At 42.5% G+C, this 24,357-nt stretch overlaps 1 long non-coding RNA gene across 1 annotated transcript in view; it reads left to right on the top strand.

Moving 5' to 3' along the window:
• Window positions 1-22,730, top strand: part of LOC135509529 (uncharacterized) — a 60,334-nt gene extending 37,604 nt beyond the window's left edge. The window contains exons 5-7 of the long non-coding RNA XR_010450943.1: window positions 612-714; window positions 15,328-15,417; window positions 21,436-22,730. This is a non-coding gene — a long non-coding RNA (uncharacterized LOC135509529). The remainder of the gene's footprint in view (window positions 1-611; window positions 715-15,327; window positions 15,418-21,435) is intronic.
• Window positions 22,731-24,357: the final 1,627 nt, after the last annotated feature.

Here is a 24,357-nt window from a genome sequence, read left to right as displayed (position 1 = left end):
ATTGAATTTGGAAAAATGTTGCAGCGAACACATAAGAAGTGACCGTTCATGTCGTTTCGTGCCGCCGATGCATGCTTGTGTTAAGTGTTCAAACTGATTTCAGGGGCTGAGAAAGCTTGGGGAAACGGAGGTCTGAATACACTTTGTCGGGTAGCGAAGGCATTCGAGTTGGGAATACGGAGAGAGGGAAGAGAGGAGAGGAGGGGGGTGTTCCTTTTTTCCAGACTGATGAATTATTCATGTAGGCAGCCAAGGCTGTGACTGGACTGGTTGTGCTATTTGCATGCATCGGACATGCTGTTTGTCTGTTTGCTAACATTCCTCATTCAAAGACTTGTTAACTAGCAGAGGGTTTTAGCTGGAGCCTTCCAGACAGCCTCATGGCCTCCTTTTGTTGAAGGGCCCGCCAAGCCTGGGCCCAGCCTACGGCAACCAGGCGAGGTAGCAGCAGCCCAGCCTGGGGCTCTGGGCGGAGGCTGGGCTGGGCTACGAGGGGGACTGCCTGGGGAGTCATGGGGGCCTGCGTGCCTCTCTGCCTGCCAGGCTAGCTTGCTGCTCTGCCAGAGCTGCATGGGACACAGAGGCTGATGGATTTCTGTTCTCCTCAACAGAGATGTCGATCCAGCGGGGGAAAAAGAGAGGAAGAGAGAAGCTGCTCAGAATTTCACCCCTGGATTCGGAACGTTTCGGAATCGCCTCTACTGCAGAATATTTGTAAGTAATACCTGTTTCTTTATGTGTGTGTGTGTGTGTGTGTGTGTGTGTGTGTGTGTGTGTGTGTGTGTGTGTGTGTGTGTGTGTGTGTGTGTGTGTGTGTGTGTGTGTGTGTGTGTGTGTGTGTGTGTGTGTGTGTGTGTGTGTGTGTGTGTGTGTGTGTGTGTGCGTGCGTGCCTGCATGCGAGCGAGCGAGCGAGTGAGTGAGTGTATTCATTGCGTACATGTGTTAAATTGTGTCTAGTATCATCTTTGTTTATAAAACTCATTGTACAAAATAATGGACTTCATACACTTTAGTACATTTTTTATTTTGATGCAAGTGCTGAACCAAAAACCGCAATCGGAATCCATTGCATATAGTCGTGCATTGCACAAAGGTACTACTTTATGTCGGTTATGAAAGCGTTTTTTTTTTTCATGGCAAATTACCATGTATTAGTACTCAAACTCAAAAAGTATTATACTTTGACCTCTACACAACACCGTTATTTAATAATATTGCAAATGTGTTTTTCTTAATACCAGAGGTGTTTTAGTCCATTGATTACTGCCAAGTTAATCAGATTTCGTGGTAATCGCGGGGTCACGTTTGAAGAGATATTTCATGTGAGTGATGCGGTTTTGGGTTAGGTGACAATGTGTGTGGAGTGATATCTTTCCCAATGACTCATCTGGGTTGGAATTATGATTTATTTACAGGTGTATTTGTTGTTCGTCAAAGTCTTGATTTATATTGAAACAATTCTTTAACCTTTTGCACGGGTTATTTGGAACAACAGGAGAAGGCGCGTGTGTGTGTGTGTGTGTGTGTGTGTGTGTGTGTGTGTGTGTGTGTGTGTGTGTGTGTGTGTGTGTGTGTGTGTGTGTGTGTGTGTGTGTGTGTGTGTGTGTGTGTGTGTGTGTGGCTCCTGTTCCTCTATTATACCCCTTATATATACGGCAGCATAGTACAGCATTTTTTAATACGTACCTACATTTTCAGTATATGATTGCAAATTTAATACAATTAGTAGAAGTCAAGTCCCTGCAATGCACAGATATTTCTGTCTGATAAATTATACTCTGCTCCTTTTTCTCAACAAAAACTCATATTGAAGCAAATAAGTAAATCAGACTTCTAATTTACACACTCACACTTATAGAAATATATTCAGTGTGTCTTCTCATTATAATATGGCTGCTATGATTTTGTTATTCATTTGGCTGCTACAAAATAAATTAGAATCTAATTATCTAATAATAATAATTCAGACTAGATATTATGTGTTGCTGGCACAAAATGTTATTTCAGCAGATCACCACTCAATCACCATCTTTTCCTCAATACCCTTAAATTGTATCACTATAATGCTATTGAATATTTCACTTAATTGTCTCATGGACAATCAGCCTGAGTATACAAGCTTTTCACTCAATTACGTGAAATGCCTATCTGTGAGGTTCCCGAGCAATTTGTCACGCTTTTCATGAACACGGGGAGTTGGGTTACATCGGATGTTGAACTTGCTCTGTCATTTTGTGTGTCGATTGATATAAACTCATCTCGCAAATGCCAGTTTAACACATGCCTGCTTAAGACTCTGCATTCTAAAAAGCATAGGCCTAATTATTACCGACTTCACGCTTTTACAAAGGATGGGCGAGGAGGCCTTTACTGAGAGGCTGCATGTTAGTAGTTTACATTCAGTCCATTACATACATGGGGAATTCATGGTCACAAAGGTAGGCCTAATTTAGCCATGGATATACTGTATGTGCCCACTTGCTTATCTTCAAAAGTACATGAGTTCGCCTGCCACCTCACCCCTAAGGCCTTTTTGGAGGGGGTGGCTGTCTACCAGGGGTAGTTAGCTCCGTTGCATGTGGAGGGGCAGATGACAGGGTCATAAGCAATTGCAGTATTTTCTCTCTCTCTCTCTCTCTCTCTCTCTCTCTCTCTCTCTCTCTCTCTCTCTCTCTCTCTCTCTCTCTCTCTCTCTCTCTCTGTAACATTATACCTGCCCAAGCATAGCTCCTGGACAGCCCTTCACATACTGTGGATTGAAGTCCATTATACTGTACAGTAGGTACACACGAATACAGACAATTATTTCGGTGGACTCAGCATACGAATGTGCCCTTGTACACAACAAACACACACACACACACACACAAACGCTCATGCACACACATATACACACACACATCTTTAAAATGTGGAAAGCCGCAATCCTATGAGTGAAAATGTCAAAATGATTATTTTCTGTCCATTTCTAATAATTAGTCATTCAATAAATGTTGTTAAATTACTGTATCGTTCCTTATTTTATTACTGTGTGTGTAAGCTGTGAACTGTGTGTAAGCACACCACTCATTGTGTTGCAAATAGGAAACTGCAGGTTTAAAATAGGCAAGTCTGCAAGCCTGTGAATTTGAACTTGAGCGTTTGAACTCAAAAGTCAATTTGTACTTGAACTTGACCTTGCATTTACTCTGGGTTCCCTTTGTGACTGACATTTCCTGTCCATTGAGGTTGGTCCTATAGATGACATAGCATTTCAACATAATATCTGTATTGGCAGTGAAACCAAGCGTAGATGTAGTTTGCGGGGTTTTTTTGTGGGTTGTAAAACAGTCTGGAAAATCAGGTAATAGGATTCTATATGACCAATTCTTTTCAAAGGCCCCAACTTCGATAGTTGGTTTCGATTATTATCACACAGGTAATAGGTCTCGCTCTGTTCTATTTTCTTTGCAAACAGTTGTTTTCTCCAAACTTGTATATAAATGGGATTACTGATTGACGGTTGGTTGCAAGGTGCTTTGCAGCCATTTCCTTCTTCTCTTCTGAAAGAAGAGTTGTATATACACTTATACACTGTCCTGTAAAGTTCAATTTGATGCTGCAACATGTCGTCTACCGTCATTCAAACACATTGGCCCGTCCAAGGTAAATAGGCACGTCCAATGCAGCAGAAACGTATGCTGCTCGAATGCAAAGTGAGAGCACCTCTGTACACGGGCGGTGCTTAAATGTAATAACTAATTGACTTTTATACAGACAATGGCGGTAGAGGTGATCCTCGTTGGAAATGCGACATTTTGTCAATGTGTGTATGTAATTGCGTAATTACAAGGGCTTGTCAGAGTAAAATCGGTTAACTCAAGTTTTTTTTTTTAAATGACTTTTTGCCATTTCAGTGCACTATTTTCTTTATCGCGGTTAATTGCATTGTCTGTAAGCGTTCAGAATACACTGAACACATCCAAAATACATGATCTATACAGCGAAAAGCAACAATGCGATGTCCAAACAAGTTGACTCTCAGGTTAACGTGTGTTTATCAATTCAACTGATTTTGCTTACCGTTACTTTGGACAAAATCAAGATGTCAATATTCGTGTAATGATTTCTGAAGAAATTCTGAATTTGGAAATAATTGCACCAAATCCTGCATTAACTTGTTTTTTTTTTAAATGTGGTTAACGACCTTAATAATGACACAATGCACACACATATATATATATTTTTTATGAATGACTGTACTGAGTGCAATGACCATCAAAGACTATTTGATCCCGTAAAACGTACAGTATATTCTTATCCCCTTTTGTTAATATATTGTGTGTATAATTTTTATACATTTGGGGGAATTAAATAGGTCAATGCTGTTTCGCAGAATTTTGAGATATAAATTAGGTGTGTGTGTGTCTGTGTCTGTGTCTGTGTGTGTGTGTGTGTGTGTGTGTCATTCATTTAATTTTATTTATTTAACCAGGATAGTTCACTCAGTAACACTTGCCACTGTTTTCCAGGGAGTCCTAGGTTCCATAGAGTCATTGTGTGTGTGTGTGTGTGTGTGTGTGTGTGTGTGTGTGTGTGTGTGTGTGTGTGTGTGTGTGTGTGTGTGTGTGTGTGTGTGTGTGTGTGTGTGTGTGTGTGTGTGTGTGTGTGTGCGTGCGTGCGTGCGTTTGTGTGTGTGTGTGTGTGTGTGTGTGCGTGTGTACGCGCGCGCGTGATATTACTTTATTCATGGTTATTACAGTAATAAATATCTTTGATAATTACAGTGTGTTAGCAGTTTAGAGACTTAGTTTTACTATATTAGATCATCTCATGAGTTTGGACTGGAATGAAACTAATCTGGACAGAGTTTCTCTTCTGAATAGTTAGAAGGAGTATGATCAGCGCAATTCAAATCGCAATTCACATCACAATTCACATCGCACGGTAAATTCTAGACAAATATAATGTTCATACTTAATAGTCATCACAATTCATCTGGTCTATCATCAAATGTGTATATGTCTCTGTTTAAGAAAGATTTCTAGCAGTAACTCAGGGCTTGGAAGAGAGCCTACTGCATATTGGCTCGCACATTTCAGCCAGTTCCTTGTTGCCTATAGTCTGTAATTCATACTCAATTTAGTTGTCAGCATAAAACCATTCATTCTCAGTTCATTCAATAGATTTTAGTGGAGGAATGAGATTAGCATCTTGTTTGGCATTGCAAGCGTAGTGCAATGTGTACATCGATACTTCATGTAATGAATAGGCCTACTGTACAATTGTGATCCATATGTCATACGACGAAGGGAAACATAATTCATTTCAGCACATCACTTTTTGATGATTGAGAAATATGTATTATCGGAAAAGTAGGTTTGTCGTGAACAAATTGGATTGATGATCCATGGTTGACGGGAGAAAAAAAAAGTGAAAATAGATTTAACCCTGTTCTTACAATAGGCCTACATTTTCTCTACAGTAACTAGGTTTCAGCATATGATGTGTATTTTTTACCCAAATGGTCTTTTGAGGCTCTGTGTGGTTTGATTCATGTGGCACAATGTTCTATGTCCTCTTACCACCACTCATACTGAAAATGAATCACCCACCAGCACCACATAACCATGAACAACCGGTGCTTTGTTTCATGTGTTAAATGGAGAAATTGTCATGTAGAATAATTAGATTTATATTCATTAGAGATGTAGTATTGTTGTGATTTGCGTCCAATATTTTTCTGCTCTGATCTCACAGATCTGAGGATGGTGGCATATCATCACAACCAAAATGCCCACCGGAAATTCAATTTCTCCAGTTAGGAAGCTAGAAATGATTTAACTGGTTCGGCCAGCCGTTATTCCTAATGACATTTAGTGCACGGTGTGTTTTTTTAAATCATGTTTTCCTGCATCTGGTTGATCAGCGGATCGGTAGGCCTAAATACAGGTCAGGTTGTGTCATTTTCAATATTGCCTTGAATTATTTCTGTGATATTATCTTATGTAATCCACTGTATCTATTAGGTTAGCCCCCCTCCATTCTGAGTTAAGTATATGAAACAATGTATTACATTGACCATTACATTTAATTTCTTTCAGTCATTTAGCAGACGCTCTAATCTTATTTATCTTAAGATAGCTAAGGGGGACAACCACATATCACAGTCATAGAAAGTACATTCTCCCTCAATGTACATTCTTCCTATCAACAAAGTCAGAGCTAGTAAAATAAAATAAAACGTTAGACATGCTGAGCTGGATAGAGCCCTATTTAGGTTTTGGCTGTTGTAAACATTTTAAAACATTGGCAAAGTCCTTTGCATCCATGTGACTAGTTGCTCAACTGAATTTGAGATGCAGGTTTACAGTATTTTACTTTGCAGGTTTTGTGACGATAGTTAGGCCTAGGTATTAAGACTGTATTTATCTTGAGAAGAGATAGTCCTATACTGTACATACAAGCCTATATGCCCATCTGCATAGGAATATGTTGAGCTTGTAGTTTCAGCTAGCCAGATTCTATATTGCTGACAGATTGCATAAGTCAACACTGTTGTTCGTTCATGATCAGCTCCAACAAGCCCCAACTAGCTAAATGGATTCCAATTTTCAACTCTTACTATTATGACAGTTAGTTGGTAGGAGCACCAACCTTGGTACTTAGACCTGCATGTACTGACCCGTAAGTCACAAGGGAACGACAGTATTTAGCTATATGTACAGGGCCTTCAGAAGGTATTCACACCCACTGACTTTTTTCCACATTGTGTTGTTTTACAGCCTGAATTTAAAATATATTCAATTGAGATATTGTTTTGTCACTGGCCTAAAGACAATACCCCATAATGTCAAAGTCTAAATATATTAACACCTTTTTTTTTTTAAACGAATTAATTACAAATGGAAAGCTGAAATGTCCTGAGTCAATAAGTGTTCAGCCCCTTTGTTATGGCAAGCCTAAATAAGTTCAGGAGTAAATATGATCTTAACAAGTCACATAATTAGTTGCGTGGACTGTGTGCAATAATAGGGTTTCAAATTATTTTTGAAAGACTACCTCATCGCTGTACTCCACACATACAATTATCTGTAAGGTAGTCGATGCAGTGAATTTCAAACACAGATTCAACCACAAAGACCAGGAATTGTTTTCCAATGCCTCACAAAGAAGGGCACCTATTGGGATATGGGTAAAAAAAAATAATAATAATAATTTTTTAACAGACATTGAATATCCCTTTGAAGTTATTAGTTACACTTTGGATGGTGTATCAATACACCCAGTCACTACAAAGATACAGGCGTCCTTCCTAACTCAGTTGCCGGAGAGGAAGGAAACCGCTTAGGGATTTCACCATGAGGCCAATGGTGATTTTAAAACAGTTGTAGTTACTCCACAATACTAACCAAATTGACAGAGTGAAAGAAGGAAGCCTGTACAGAATGAAAATATTCCAAAACATGTATCCTGTTTGCCACAAGGCACTAAAGTAATACTGCTAAAGATGTGGCAAAGAAATTAACTTTATGTCCTGAATTCAAAGTGTTACGTTTTGGGGCAAATCCAATACAACACATCACTGAGAACTACTCTCCATATTTTCAAGCATAGTGGTGGCTGCATCATGTTATGCGTATGCTTGTCACCATTAAGGATAAAAAGATACAGAATGGAGCGAAGCACAGGCCAAATCCTAGAGGAAAACCTGGTTCAGTCTGCTTTCCACCAGAACCTGGGAATCCACCTTTCAGCAGGACAATGACCTAAAACACAAGGCCAAATCTACACTGAAGTTGCTTACCAAGAAGACATTGAATGTTCCTGAGTGGCCAAGTTACAGTTTTGACTTATATCTACTTGGAAATCTATGGCAAGATCTGAAAATATATTTTTTAGCAATGATCAACATCCAATTTGACAGAGCTTGAAGAATTTTGAAAATAATCATTGTGAAATGTTGCACAATCCAGGTGTGGAAAACTCATAGAGACTTGCCTAGAAAGACTCATAGCTGTAATCGCTGCCAAAGGTGCTTCTACAAAGTATTGACTCAGGTGTGTTTTCATTATTGGGTATTGTGTGTAGATGGATAAAAAAACGGTAGGTGGGGGGTAGTACATCCTGTATCAACACAAACTCACTTCCTTGACAACTGCTCTGCACTGCTCAGCAAAGAGCAAGAAGTATGAATGACCTGACTTCTGCAGAGGCAGTATCACCTTAAATGCTGCATGTCCAATGCAGGAGTCTGATTGACCATGCGCCCAGATGCACAATGCACTTCTCTCTCCAGAATGTGCTCTTTCCCAATATATGCACATTCATTGTTTCATAACTTAATTGTGTGAACTGTTTGCGTTTGATTGTTATTGTATATCAATTCCCCATTACATATATCACCAGTAGTACATTTACTGTTAATTCCTATCATTTATTATCTACAATGTTTGTTATTTTGGTTACAGCCATTTCTGTTAATGCATTCAATATTATTATTCATGTTCTCTTATTCCTGTTCTCCTTGTCGGTGTGGACACATTGTTTTCAGAGCCCACAAGCTATGCTACACTTGTGAGAAACAAGTTTTGGATTATTTAATTGAATTTACAAGTTTTGACAATTGAGTCTTTTGTTTGGAGCGCTCCTGTCAATGTTGAGTAAGGACACGCACGCATAGAAGTATTCCTATAGACTACCTGGGCTACGAGCAAATGTAGGGATAGAAACGTGCCCATTTGGGGATCTAGTAGAACTTCTGGTTGGCTTAACGCACCACCACTAATGACCTGTGGAGCTTCTCAAAGTAACGTTTTCTTCACCTCAAACAGCAAGCAAACAAAGTCTGTTTTCACATGCATTGAGAATTACAATAGTTTCTCAGTGTATTTAAAACATCTTTTCGATAACTACTCAGAGTGAAAGGGTAAAATGTCATGCTCTGAAATGTCGTAAAATAGGCTTCTTATCAGTGCTTGACTTGAACTGAAAGAGGTTCCGGTACTCATTTTGGGTGCTGGTACTGTTTATATTTAGGTGCAGGAGCTCCACAATACTTCTGAGCTAATATTCTATAAGGGGAACAGGAGCTCGAGCAGTAGATCAGTTGAGGTGCCTTTACTCAGCTCCGGTGAGCTCCTGCCCAAGTCAACCACTGCTTGTTATCCAAGCGCAAGTAGCCTACAACTGTGAATGTCCCGATGCGGGAAACTCTGAGGGCCCAGAATATTTTATACAATGTTGCAAGTTCGCTAGCGCAAGCTTCAGACGGACCCATTTAGTTAATAGTTGACACAATGTTTCAAGTTCCTTGCAGACTGGCCATGTGTAGCCAATGTGATTCATAGGATATTTATTTTTATCGGGATATTTTCTATCTGCAGGCTGCAATGTTTTTATTTGTTGGCTTTATTTAGGCTATTTTTTTTACATATTGGCAATGGTAATAGAAGTTACTTTTTAGGTTTGTATCATTTTCATTTAGATAGAATTATGATTAACCACATGATGTTGATTTTGAGATATGAAGACTTTATTATAAAACATGTTTTAAAATGAAAATTTGCATATGAAAACCATAACTGGCACACAGATCAGTAGAAATAGTCAGATAAATTGGAATTCCACATGAGAAAGGTTGCTGACTCCTACTGTAGCCTATAACTGGCAACTTCAGGAGAGTAATGGCAGAATATGGGAAAGTCAGCAGGAATGGGAGGAGAAAAGTTGGGTCAGGTTAAGTGTTTTTTTTTCCTTCAGGTTATCTAGATCTCTGGTGCCCTCTTCAGGCATCAAACCGTAAGCTTAAAGCATCAGACAAATTGGAATTAGTTGATTTTATTAAAACACATAGGGTGTGTCTATATATGGAGAAATACATGTTAAAAAACAGACGACATTCGGTCGACCAATATTATTTTTTTCAGGGATAGAGCTCAGAAATGTATGTGTAGATGTAAAAACAACTAATGCTGTTTGTTTGTTTGTTTGTTTACAGAACCCTTTATATTTTATTTGTCATACAATTCTAGAGTTCAATTATACTCTCCCTTGTAAATTAATTAAATAAACTTAAATTTGGCATGTTTAAGGCTGGCCTCAGTAATAGATTGTGTTGTCTAGCTTTCCAGGTTCACAGCACTGAGGCTAAAGAAGACTAGAGTGGGTAACAGTGGACACTACAGGTCCTCTAGTCTCTGTGTAAAGCAGGATTATATGCAATACAATGGGGCCAGAGAGGGCAGAAGCAGAAATACTGTGTAGGTTTCCCCTCAGACCCCCTAGTCATGCCTTCCTCTCCTCTCTTCTCCTCTCCTCTCCTCTCCTCTCCTCTCCTCTCTTCTCTTCTCTTCTCTTCTCCTCTCCTCTCCTCTCCTCTCCTCTCCTCTCCTCTCCTCTCGTCTCCTCTCCTGTCCTCTCCTGTCCTGTCCTCTCCTGTCCTCTCCCCCCCTCTCCTGTCCTCTCCTCTCCTCTCTCTCTTCTCTTCTCCTCCCTCTCCTCTCCTCTCCTCTCCTCTCCTCTCCTCTCCTCTCCTCTCCTCTCCTCTCCTCTCCTCTCCTGTCCTCTCCCTCTCCTCTCCTCTCCTGTCCTCTCCTCTCCTGTCCTCTCCTGTCCTCTCCTGTCCTGTCCTCTCCTCTCCTGTCCTCTCCTCTCCTCTCCTCTCCTGTCCTCTCCTCTCCTGTCCTCTCCTGTCCTCTCCTGTCCTGTCCTCTCCTCTCCTGTCCTCTCCTCTCCTGTCCTCTCCTCTCCTCTCCTCTCCTGTCCTCTCCTCTCCTGTCCTCTCCTGTCCTCTCCTGTCCTGTCCTCTCCTCTCCTCTCCTCTCGTCTCCTCTCCTGTCCTCTCCTCTCCTGTCCTCTCCTGTCCTCTCCTGTCCTGTCCTCTCCTCTCCTCTCCTCTCCTCTCCTCTCCTCTCCTCTCCTGTCCTCTCCTCTCCTCTCCTCTCCTCTCCTCTCCTCTCCTCTCCTCTCCTCTCCTCTCCTCTCCTCTCCTCTCCTCTCCTCTCCTGTCCTGTCCCTCCTCTCCTGTCCTCTCCTCTCCTGTCCTCTCCCTCCTCTCCTCTCCTCTCCTCTCCTCTCTTCTCCTCCTCTCCTCTCCTCTCCTGTCCTCTCTCCTCTCCTCTCCTCTCCTCTCCTCTCCTCTCCTCTCCTGTCCTGTCCTCTCCTCTCCTCTCCTGTCCTCTCCTCTCCTGTCCTCTCCTCTCCTCTCCTCACACATGGAAGCCATTAGCCCATTACGCCGCTGACCACTGAGGATTGGGGGCCATTTTATTCTCTCTGCGTTTATCAGGATGTCATCAGGCACGTCACATGAGATTTATCCATGAAACCACACGAGCTCCGCCGAGACGCTGAGCATAGTAATAATGACATAATATTGGACTGGGGGAGAGTTTGGGGGATGATGATGATTTTCCTCCTCTAACGCTAGAAGTCCCCAATGTAGGCCCTTTTGTCTCAACTTTGACCTGCACTCAATCAGTTTACCTCAGCAGACCAAATGAGCGACTCAAATCACCAGCAAAATAAACTTGCATTTGGGCTAGTTCCAGGCACTAGTTAGTCAAGTTTGAGATAGTTTGTAATGGGTAGTGTACCACGTCCAAAGGGCCCCTTAGTAGAGTATGCATCATTTGGAAGGATACTTGTTTTATGTACCTGCCAGGCAGAGTGATATTCCAGATAGCATTTGGGCTGAGAGCCTCTACTAGTTTTTCTTCCAGCACTCATATATTCCCTCCCTTTTTTGGCCTCAGTCGTCGCCATGGCGATTTTGTCCTAGAAAAATTGCAGACTGCAGAAGTGTAAAGTTAGAGGTAGGCTACTGGAGCAGAGTGTCAGAGGGTTTATCCAGAAATCTCCCACTTGCTATTTTATCCACTCCAATCCCTCCTCTCCTCGCCAACATTTTCTCAAACTAAAGACTGCCAGTAGGAGGAGAGTGTTAAGCTTTTAGTTGTGTGTTAGATTTAGTACTGTTAGTCAGTGAATGTATCTGAACATGTGGTGCGTTAGATTTAGTACCGTTAGTCAGTGAATGTATCTGAACATGTGGTGTGTTAGATTTAGTACCGTTAGTCAGTGAATGTATCTGAACATGTGGTGTGTTAGATTTAGTACCGTTAGTCAGTGAATGTATCTGAACATGTGGTGTGTTAGATTTAGTACCGTTAGTCAGTGAATGTATCTGAACATGTGGTGTGTTAGATTTAGTACCGTTAGTCAGTGAATGTATCTGAACATGTGGTGTGTTAGATTTAGTACCGTTAGTCAGTGAATGTATCTGAACATGTGGTGCGTTAGATTTAGTACCGTTAGTCAGTGAATGTATCTGAACATGTGGTTTAGATTTAGTACCGTTAGTCAGTGAATGTATCTGAACATGTGGTGCGTTAGATTTAGTCGTTAGTCAGTGAACATCTGAACATGTGGTGTTAGATTTAGTACCGTTAGTCAGTGAATGTATCTGAACATGTGGTGTGTTAGATTTAGTACCGTTAGTCAGTGAATGTATCTGAACATGTGGTGTGTTAGATTTAGTACCGTTAGTCAGTGAATGCATCTGAACATGTGGTGTGTTAGATTTAGTACTGTTAGTCAGTGAATGTATCTGAACATGTGGTGTGTTAGATTTAGTACCGTTAGTCAGTGAATGTATCTGAACATGTGGTGTGTTAGATTTAGTACCGTTAGTCAGTGAATGCATCTGAACATGTGGTGTGTTAGATTTAGTACCGTTAGTCAGTGAATGTATCTGAACATGTGGTGTGTTAGATTTAGTACCGTTAGTCAGTGAATGTATCTGAACATGTGGTGTGTTAGATTTAGTACCGTTAGTCAGTGAATGTATCTGAACATGTGGTGTGTTAGATTTAGTACCGTTAGTCAGTGAATGTATCTGAACATGTGGTGCGTTAGATTTAGTACCGTTAGTCAGTGAATGTATCTGAACATGTGGTGTGTTAGATTTAGTACCGTTAGTCAGTGAATGTATCTGAACATGTGGTGCGTTAGATTTAGTACCGTTAGTCAGTGAATGTATCTGAACATGTGGTGTGTTAGATTTAGTACCGTTAGTCAGTGAATGTATCTGAACATGTGGTGTGTTAGATTTAGTACCGTTAGTCAGTGAATGTATCTGAACATGTGGTGTGTTAGATTTAGTACTGTTAGTCAGTGAATGTATCTGAACATGTGGTGTGTTAGATTTAGTACCGTTAGTCAGTGAATGTATCTGAACATGTGGTGTGTTAGATTTAGTACCATTAGTCAGTGAATGTATCTGAACATGTGGTGTGTTAGATTTAGTACCGTTAGTCAGTGAATGTATCTGAAAATGTTATATCTTGATTACATGGTTGTAACCATTTCTAGGTCTTGTAATTTGTTGGATGGTGATATTGTTACATTTACGTCATGAATTGCAACAACAACAAAACATGAAAAGTGAAGTGAAGGAAATGCATGTAGTCGTAGAACAAGTGAATACCCTCACAATGTCAAGGCGAAGAAAATGAATATTTGGACCTACAGTATGCTCTTACATGGAGCTTGGAGAATACAATTAAAGTGTTGCTTGCTGTTAACCGTTGGGCATCTTTGTAAAGCTTTTATAGCTCAAATGGTTGCGTTTTACTATGCCATCCTACAGTGTGTCTTGGTTCAGCCACACATCACAGATACTGTATGTCCCCTGCCCTCTGCAGTCTGCACCTTCTTCTTCAAGCCTTTTGACTTGTCAACACAGTACAGTTCCACTGCCTCTGCTCCTTGGTCACAGGGGTCGGGTTACTCACAGCAGGGCCAATCAACATGCACGGGCATAGGGCCATCTTGCCCTACTGTAATTACAAACATTAGAAACAATATATAAAAGACCCCTGGCTGCCTCTGCAAGGCTACATACTGCAGCTGCAATTAATGTCCTTGTGCAGAATTATCACCCTTCAGTAGCACGGCTAAGTGGAGGCTGGTAATTGGTGGTCCTCTCCTCCAGTCCAATAGGAACAGCCCTTTACTTCTCTCCTTCTCTCTGTGCTTTGTTGAGCGTTGACTAATGATGATAACTAACTACCGCCGTCCTCCGTCCTTTTCACCTCCACACACTCGCCGTCACATGGGAGATCTGTAGGCACACACACGCACGCACGCACACACACACACACACACACACACACACACACACACACACACACACACACACACACACACACACACACACACACACACACACACACACACACACAAAAGGGCCCCCCCTTCCATTAAGACAAGTCAACAGTTTTTCCATAACATTCCATAAACTCCCTTTAACATAGGTCAACTTGTGCTACAGAGAGAGATAGCAAATCCTCCTTGTTCAAAGTCTAGCTGTTCCACAAGGTCTTAGACCAAAGGACAATATATTTTCATGCGTCCTTGACTTGACAAAATTCAAATGGCACGTTTTTTGCATTCTTGACAACGTTCAGCGTTTTTGCCTATCACACACATCCTTGTACTTTTACGGGAAAAGATGTAGCACAATAATACAAAATGTACATACGTTTAAATTCTTCTTTCGCTCTGCAAAATAAAAGAGGTCCATGATTTTGTCAGGTAATTTACCTTCATGGTTAGAACTGTCTCCATTACGCCGGCAAGCCTGGAAACCTTTGTATACCGTGTGGGTCCGAGTCCCACTAAATTGTTAAAAATCCTACTGCTAGTCTTTGAGTCAAATAACGAATATGTGATGAAGTAGATGATAATAAATAAAGTATATAAAACATTGTGCATTTAAATGTACATGTCTATGTAATATGGAATATTATTAGCGGTGTGTCTAGGTAAAGAAAGAAGCACTTACTTATTATTGAATCTTTATTTAAACGATGTTGGCTGCCCTTCCCATCTTAACACACTACCACAATCAGTATAACTTCTACATTTCAAACAAAAAAATATATATCATCTGTGATTCCAACCCTTGCAGCCACCTTACACTCTGAGCTATTTCACCAGGCCTTATAAGGCATTTGATATAGGTCATTTGTTGAGCAAAATGTTGTTGTGTTGTTGGTGTTGTGGTTGCTAGGATTTTTGTTGGTGCCGATGAATGTTTTGGTGTGTGTGTTCAGTGTTCAGCAGAGGGAGCAGAGAGATTGTGGTGTGGTACATCCTACACTAATGAGTTTCCTTGCCCAAGTCAGACTATGGGGAGAATATGGGGTGAGCTCATTAGTCAGCAGACTACAGAGACTGGATCTATCTATCTCTCTCTTCTTCCTCACTCTCGCTGTTTCTCTCCCTCTTGCTCTTGCTCTCTCTCTCTCTCTCTCTCTCTCTCTCTCTCTCTCTCCCTCTAGGCTGCATGACTGACTCAGACCTTGGCCGATGGCACGGGACTTTTGGCCAATCAGAGAACCCCATGGTCAGACAGACGGACAGCCCTAGCAGTAAGTAACTTATTGTAAGCTATTTTATAGTACAATTTGTAATATATCACATTGTATAGATTTGGATTTGTTTAGTATTTATGACTGCCTCATCTTAATTTGAAATAGCAATTATCAAGTGCAGGTGGCTAAAACACACACACACACACCCACACACACACACACACACACACCACACCGTACCTAATCTGCAGAATCCATTGGGGCAAAAAAAGTTCTATGTCTAGCCAACCACCGCTATCTCTCTGCTGTGCCTGAAACCATTACAAAATGGTGTCCGCTCTCTGCCTTCAGCTCCCCCCAGCCCCCTGCAGCTCTCCCATCCATGTTGTGTGTCTCTGCCAAAGTAGTCAGGTAGCAGGATGAGAGGAGAGAGAGAGAGAGAGAGAGAGAGAGAGAGAGAGAGAGAGAGAGAGAGAGTAAAAGTGAAGGGATGGGGTAGGCTAGATGGGGCAAGAGGAGAGAAGAGGGCACTAGTCCAGAGGATATTGGGGGGAGAGAGGTATGTTAATGTACAGTGATAGGAAGGAATACAGAATCTGCTCTTTTCTTATTTAGAGGTTTAATTGTTGCCGACTGACTGACTGACTGACTGACTGACTGACTGACTGACTGACTGCATACAGAAACAGCCTTGAGGACAGCACCGCTGGACCCTTCCCAGCTCCTCTTCTCAAAGAGCTGACATTGGGCAGACGCCATAAACTGTGTTTTTCCATTGGCCCAAAATGTGATGCTGGCAAGGCCTGCAGCTGCACAAACCCCGTCCCCCCACCCCAGCCCCCTCCGTGCCCCACCCTGGCTCGACTCCCCCAGCAAGTCTGTGCCTGGCCTGACCCGTAACACAACCTGCCTGGCCTGCTTATGGTGCAGAAGAGCCGGGGCCGCCCGAGCTGTATCCAATAGCCCTACCGTTTCCCCAACCCTAGCTCCAACCTCAGCCCCAGTTCCAGCCCCATGCCCCATTCTCAGCCAAGCCCCCAGCCCCAGCTCCAACCCTGACCCCAACCTCAGACCCACGCTAAGCCCCAAACCTCCAATCCTTAGCCAGTACTGCCCGCGGCTCTGGAATTCTGCGCATGCCGGGCATTCGATTAGACAGACATAATAGTGTATAGATCCCATGCTGCCTGGCCATACTATCACAGCTATATGGACAAGGGACAAGGCTTCAAAGACCCATGGTGTTTAGCTATGCTAAGCTAACTGTGCATCATTCCTTTATTAGCAATGTTAGCAAACTCAAATATTGCCCCCTTTTAGCCTATAGCCTATAGGCTACCAGTAGACCCACATAGACTCAACAGAAGCCTACGTTAGGCTGTAGAACACTGTTCTGACAGTCAACACCCCCATAGCTCAGTTCTTTCGTCCTTTTTCTCTCTCTCTCTCTCTCTCTCTCTCTCTCTCTTTAATATCCTTCCTCTAATCTGCCATGTGCTCCAGTATGGCACAGAGCAGCCTACATATTGTATTTGTGGTGATGAATTATAAATGATATTGCATAACCGTTCCCGTTATAACCTTATCTGTGAATCATCTACCCAGAGACATGCAAGCATGGATACATTTCCCCGTGCTTGCAGTCTAGACCGGACCTTGTGGAAATGATACTGTGAAGTTGCCTGGCCTCTGGTGGGCCTGCGTTTGTTTATGGTTACACACAAAGCAGATGGCCGCGCAACATGGGCGCATATCTCACACTAACACTCACTGACACTGCCACAAGCACACACACACTCACCCACGCACACACTCACACTCTCGCACACTCACATGCAAGAGGAACAATCGAGTTGGACTCGTGAGCTATTTATTTGATCTCTGATCTCTCTTTCTATTCTCCCGTTATCAATGGGTTTTATGATTGTCCCATGTTACTCATGAGGATACTTTACCTGAGTAGCTAGCCAGCATTGACAACAGTGGTTTACATGGCAGACCTGATCCTGCCAAGGGCTCAAATGGTAAAATACAGCAGCTAACTGTAGCTAACTGTATGTAAGCTAACTGTATGTCGGCTATAGTTAACATTAGCTATTTGTAGCTAACAGTACAATAGATAACTGTACAGTAGTAGCTAGCTGTATCATAGCTAAATGTACAGTAGCTAACCATCCTAGCTGCTAACCTGTTCATCAAAGTTGCTGTATATACATTAGCCCCCTGTCCTCCTACTCTCTCAGCCAGTTCAGAGGCAGGGAGAGCGAGGAGAGGAGAGGTATGTGTCCCACCCTCTATTAATAGACCCTAGGACAGATGGAGCTCTGTGTAGGCAGGGTGCTCCGCGGCAGGCGCAAGTCTCGTCAGATGGCCAGGCGCTGGGGTACCGTCAGATCGAGGGGTGCAGGGGGGAGCCAGAGTGGAGGGTTGGACGTGTCAGAACTGTTGATTTGTCTTAATGGACGGGGGGCCCTCCGGGTCACCAGGAAGGTACATGGCTCCATCAGTGCTTCTGTTAGCATGGTGGCTCGTGGTTATTAGTGGGACTATGGCCATTACTGAGGCGAAGGACAAAGGGGCGATAAGACCCGAGGAGTGATTAGAACAGGTGCCATAAAGCAGGTGGGCAGAAGAGTATTTTGGGTCATATTGCTGATCACACAGTCCTGTACAATAGTGAGCCTGGAGGCTACAGTTATGGCTGGCCTTTCTGGATTCTTTTTGAGACAAAATGCCATGTTTCTCTGTGTAGAATTGGGAAAATCACATTTCTATCACGTTAGTGTTTGTTTGTGTGTGTGTGTGTGTGTGTGTGTGTGTGTGTGTGTGTGTGTGTGTGTGTGTGTGTGTGTGTGTGTGTGTGTGTGTGTGTGTGTGTGTGTGTGTGTGTGTGGTTTACTATAAAATTCAGAGAAGTGGGGACATTTAGCCTGTCCTCACTTGCAAAAAAAAAAGCTATTTTAGGGGTTAGGTTTAGGGTTTGTCATTAGGTTTAGGGTTGGGATAAGGGTTAGGGTTGTGTGTGTGTGTGTGTGTGTGTGTGTGTGTGTGTGTGTGTGTGTGTGTGTGTGTGTGTGTGTGTGTGTGTGTGTGTGTGTGTGTGTGTGCGTGCGTGTCTGTCTGTGTGATGAGAAACAGCTGGTGGGTAAAGCTCCCTGCTCCGGGTGATCCATGCTGCATGCCTTGTCACTGCGATGACTGAGGCCATTTTTCTTCTCTAAAGATGAGGTTGGTGCTAGGTCAGCTAATGTTGGTTAATGCTGCTTCCATACAGGCCATGTTAATGAGGATTTGCTATGTGCTAGATTATCACAATATATTTTCTAATCAGACAGACACACATGCACAGGTGAATATCACTCCATAGACAGTCAACATGCACAGCTGAATATCACAGCTGAATATCACTCCATAGACAGTCAACATGCACAGCTGAATATCACAGCTGAATATCACTCCATAGACAGTCAACATGCACAGCTGAATATCACAGCTGAATATCACTCCATAGAATATCACAGCTGAATATCAGCTGAATATCACTCCATAGACAGTCAACATGCACATGAATATCACAGCTGAATATCACTCCATAGACAGTCAACATGCACAGCTGAATATCACAGCTGAATATCACTCCATAGACAGTCAACATGCACAGCTGAATATCACTCCATAGACAGTCAACATGCACAGCTGAATATCACTCCATAGACAGTCAACATGCACAGCTGAATATCACTCCATATCACAGCTGAATATCACTCCATAGACAGTCAACATGCACAGCTGAATATCACAGCTGAATATCACTCCATAGACAGTCAACATGCAGCTGAACTCCATAGACAGTCAACATGTGAATATCACTGCTGAATATCACCATAGGTCAACATGCAGCAGCTGAATCAACATCACAGCTGAATAACCATGTCAACTCCAGCTCACAGCTGAATATCACTCCATAGACAGTCAACATGCACAGCTGAATCAACATGCACAGCTAAACCTGGTATGAATAGATGTCACATGCCTGAATATCACTCCATCAGTCAACTCCGAATATTAACAGTCCATGCACAGGGGCTACAGCTGAATATCACAGCCATGCTCAACATCAGCTGAATATTTTAAACAGCATCTGACGCTGTCTGTCAGCTGAATATGGATTCCTCCTGTCTGCACCAGGCATAGACAGTCAACATGCACAGCTGGCTGAATATCACTCCATAGTCACATGCACACACACACCGGTCTCACAGAAGCATCTGACAGCTGAATATCACTCCATAGGGGAATGCAGTCATACACACCAGGACAGAGGCTCATATCAGTACCAGAGGTTATAGGGAGGTCATAGTTGTGAACCCCCAGTGTAAGAGGGTGTGCATCTCCTCTCTAAACCTGTATGAATAGATGTCCATGTGTGCAGGCGTGTAGGGAGGTACTGTGTACAGTATGGAGGGCAGGAAGGTCTGTGAGCCTCTGTCTGTAGACAGCCACTGCTTTGGTTAAGTATAACTATAAGAAATCTAAGATGTGTCAAATAAATGATATCCAGCTCAGGCCTCGAGCTATGCATTTGGTTTGCTAACTTGCTAAGTGGTTAGATGTCCGGATCAAGCTTCTTGGTTACAGCAGAGACATTCAATCCTCTCCTGGATCAAGATCCCTGTTGCCTTAATAGTTTTGTGCAGTTTTATTTTTTTTTTTAACAAAAAAGCGCCCCTTGTTTGCACATTAGGTAATAGCTTATATATATAGTATATATATACTGTATATATGGTATATATATTCTGTACCAGTATGGTACAGAAACGGTATGATGGTATGAAAATCTGAACCCTAGTGCGGGCATGCGTGTGTGTGGGTATGTGTGTGTTTGCGTCTCACTGGATGTTGTCAGCTGGTCCATGTTCAAAGGAATTCCTTTGCCAGCATAGTGTCAACTATGGATCATAACTCTACAGCCGTCTGCCATATTGGAAGATAGTGTCCAATCAGCAAGCTAAGGTCAAGTGTTTTCACCTTGTGAACCCAAACCGCTCCTTTCCAGTAAACATGTATTAAAGTCTGTGTGTCCATGTGTCTTTGTGTCCATGTGTGTCCATGTGTGTGTTTGTACCTAGAAGCCAAGCCTCCAGTGATCCACTTACCAGAACAGTAAGCAAAGCTATGTTTAATAATGAAGGCAACGGAATCCTCCTTATTACTGAGTCGACACAATGGGCCACTCAAGACTCTCTGTACTGTCCTCTCCTGCTCCTAGGGGATATAGTAGCAGAGGAGGACTATCCAATGTGATTGAATGACTTGACAGCAGGCCCTGTGAAGTGAATGAGAGAATGTATGTGCGTACTTGGGTGCATGCTTCTGCATCAACACATCAATTTCATTTTATTTTCATTTCACCGGGCACTTGATTGAGGGAAAAACTCATTTACAATTACCTTGTTCTTACATTTGGTTGCAAGAAGCCAAATATCAAGTTTAAGTTTTCCCCTTTCTACAAGTAATAGATTTTTCCTCTTAGGTCCTTTCAGATGCTGCTACCTGACAAGCTGCTTAGAGCCTGACGGAGAGAGGAGAAGGGAGGGAGGGGGCGATAAGGCCAATGTCCCCCCCTCTCTCTCTCTCTCTCTCGCTCTCTCGCTCTGGCTCTCTCAATCTCTCTCTCTCTCTCTCTCTCTCTCTCTCTCTCACTCCTACTCTCTGTCTCTGTCTCTCTCTCTGTGTCTCTGTCTCTTTCTCTTTCTCTCTCTCTCTCTCTCTCTCTCTCTCTCTCTCTCTCTCACTCCTACTCTGTCTCTGTCTCTCTTTCTGTCTCTGTCTCTCTCTCTCTCTCTCTCTCTCTCTCTCCTACTCTCTGTCTCTGTCTGTCTCTCTCTCGCTCTCTCTCTCTCTCTCTCTCTCTGTGATTGTGTGTTTATGCTTCAATCCTAACGATTGTTCTGTGTCTTCTGAGGTGTGTTGAAGCTGTCTGCTTCTGGTACAGGACCACACATGCCCCCTTGGTGACCGACTGCCTTTGCCCCAAACTACTTTCAGTAACCATCTCTGTCTGTCTCTCCACAGTGTCTCCTGGCCCCTCCTGTCTTCGCCTCCAGTATTTATGCTGCAGTAGTTTATGTGTGAGTTTGTTATATCTGGAGTATTTCTCCTGTCTTATCCGGTGTCCTGTGTGAATTTAAGTATGCTCTCTCTAATTCTCTCTTTCTCTCTCTCTCTCGGAGGACCTGAGACCTAGGACCATGCCTCAGGACTACCTGGCATGATGACTCCTTGCTGTCCCCAGTCCACCTGGCCGTGCTGTTGCTCCAGTTAACTGTTCTGCCTGTGATGATTATTATTTGACCATGCTGGTCATTTATGAACATTTGAACATCTTGGCCATGTTCTGTTATAATCTCCACCCGGCACAGCCAGAAGAGGACTGGCCACCCCTCATAGCCTGGTTCATCTCTAGGTTTCTTCCTAGGTTCTGGCCTTTCTAGGGAGTTTTTCCTAGCCACCGTGCTTCTACACCTGCATTGCTTGCTGTTTGGGGTTTTAGGCTGGGTTTCTGTGCAGCACTTTGAGATATCAGCTGAGGTATGAAAATAAATCGAGAAATTACAATAGTGGATCCAAACTCTCATCTCCTTTTCAAAAAAATGAAAAAAAGTTGTCTTCCTGACCTGGTTGACTGGGACTAAGGTACTGGAGTACCAGTGTAGGCCACCGGGTCTGTGATGGTCCTTTGGGGTGAGGTAGTAGGTTGTATAGTTTTAGGGTCATACCCTTCCTGTCAGATAACTATACAACTTACTGTCTTTCCTGAAGTGGCTGTAATATCATCCATCATCTCTGCAGCGCGCCCGCCACCTGGACCTCGATGGGAATATGTACTATGAACCAATTCAAGATGATAACATGCTTGTAATGTCATTCATATGGCATCTATGCATCATTTGGTTCTGTTTTGGTATGGCTCTTTGTTCATTTCAATACTTTTGTTTGTATGATGTATTTATTATTTTGCCATGAAAGTGATCTGCCTCTCTGATGTTCGCACGGGGTGAGGTAGTAGGTTGTGTGGTTTCAGGGTAGTGATTTTGCCCCATCAGGAGATAACTATACAACTTACTGCCTTCCCTGAAGGGCAGCAACACTACACCAGAAAACTCCAGAGGGCGCTGTTGGCACCACGTGATAATCTAGCATTGGTACGAGGTCATCTAGCTTTTGATCAGCTACAGAGGTGACTGCAGCGTTTCAGGTAAAGTCTACTGACAATCTAGTATTACGATGTAGCTACCATGTTATTTGATCACTTTGAAATAGTATTTATTCAAATAAGCAATAAAAAATTATTATTTTATAAATGTCAACTGTCTGTACTTCGTCTTTCATTTTGCTCTGTTTGGATTTAAGAATCATATGAAACTCTTCAGCAGATGATAGACAGTACTCTAGCTCCCTAGTCCTAGCCAACAACGCAGAGAGATAGAGAGAAGATGGAGTGTGTTTGCCAGTCAGTATCGGGCCAATATGGGTTTCAGACGTGCCTTACTGTCTAGGACTGCAGTCTGTCTACTGTATCTCATAGCAAGGACAGATAGATTTATTGCCCTGGCTGGTCCAGGCCTGGTTCAGGTTCACACTGGGACCTTTACCTTAGTGCCTGGCCTTGAGCAGCTCACAGGCAGATAGCTGTAACTCTTTCTTTGGTCTGATGGGTGGAATGTTATTCATCTATTTCATTATTAATAAAGATTATACCTTTTTTAAACATCTAAAAATCTGGTGTTTCTATGTCAAACAGTTTTGTTCCATTTCAGTCTTGTGTGATATATATATATATAGGGATGCGAACTCAAAATTAAATAAATATCAAGTCTATGTCTGACATGGTATAGGTGCCTTCTTTTACTAAGCTCATAACCACGTGTGTCTGGTGTTTCAAAGTAGATTTGTTTAAGACTACTAAGAGTCACTGTGACCCTGATTTTGCCCAGTGCAGTAAAAAGTTTGGAACTGGGTGCCCGCTTCAGCAAAGCTCATCACAGCTCCTTGATACAGTGTCTGAAAAAAAGCATACGAGTTAAGTATAATTTACCTCAACACATAGGACAATGCAACTGCACTCAATACAGATTTTTAAAATCTCTCACGCCAAGAATTTGGCCCTGGGTACATGTACATCAGCCACATTTTCCATTTATATTGATTATAAATACCCGTGTATACAGTACTCCGTCTTCAACTGGTATGCGTGTGTAGTTTCTCAGACCCTCAGTGCAGCTTATGTTAGTATGGATCCTGCGCCTCTTACCAGTCCTCTGACCGGCCACCATATTGAATTGATGTGAGTCTTGGCCCTGGTGACAAAGGAGAGTGAGCTGAATACTAAGACACATGACACAATGGCTCTGTTCACTCTGTCTCAGGGAGACACTCACCAGCCTGTTCTACCTAGCATCTAGACTACATTTTTTATTTCAAGTGGTGACTGCCTGTGGGGTGAGGTCATATCAATCCTACAGTGACTGTGTCTTCATTTGCGTCCTTTTCAAGGCATTCACTTAAATGAGTGTCCTCTAGACACCTCCATCTGAAATATTACCATCCCCTATAATGAACATACTATTAGGTAGTCACATAATGTGCATGATTTGGATGAGTTGTATTCCACTTTAATACTTGAAACACAATTTACTGGTATGAAGATCTACTCCACTTTAGTGATATGACTACTTCGAATTCATAAAGGTGATTAGATCGCCATCTAGTGCCTGCTTGTGCACAAGACCAGAGCCACTTAACAATCAAGCAATAACATATCTACACTGCTGCTGCTGTCCCTAGCTGCTAAGAAGCGATGTTCTCAGAACTCTATTTTGCAGTTAAATACGACACGTTTGACACATTTCAGTTGATTGAATGTTGATGCACTGTGTGCATTTCAGCAGCAGGTGGGGGTAGAGGGCCATTTCACTCTGCAGAGCCTTAAAAAAA

Source organism: Oncorhynchus masou, chromosome 22 (genome assembly GCF_036934945.1).
Source record: "Oncorhynchus masou masou isolate Uvic2021 chromosome 22, UVic_Omas_1.1, whole genome shotgun sequence".
Classification (NCBI taxonomy): Eukaryota; Metazoa; Chordata; class Actinopteri; order Salmoniformes; family Salmonidae; genus Oncorhynchus; species Oncorhynchus masou.
The sequence above is the reverse complement of the archived record's forward strand: the minus strand, read 5'-3'. Positions and strand labels throughout refer to the sequence as shown.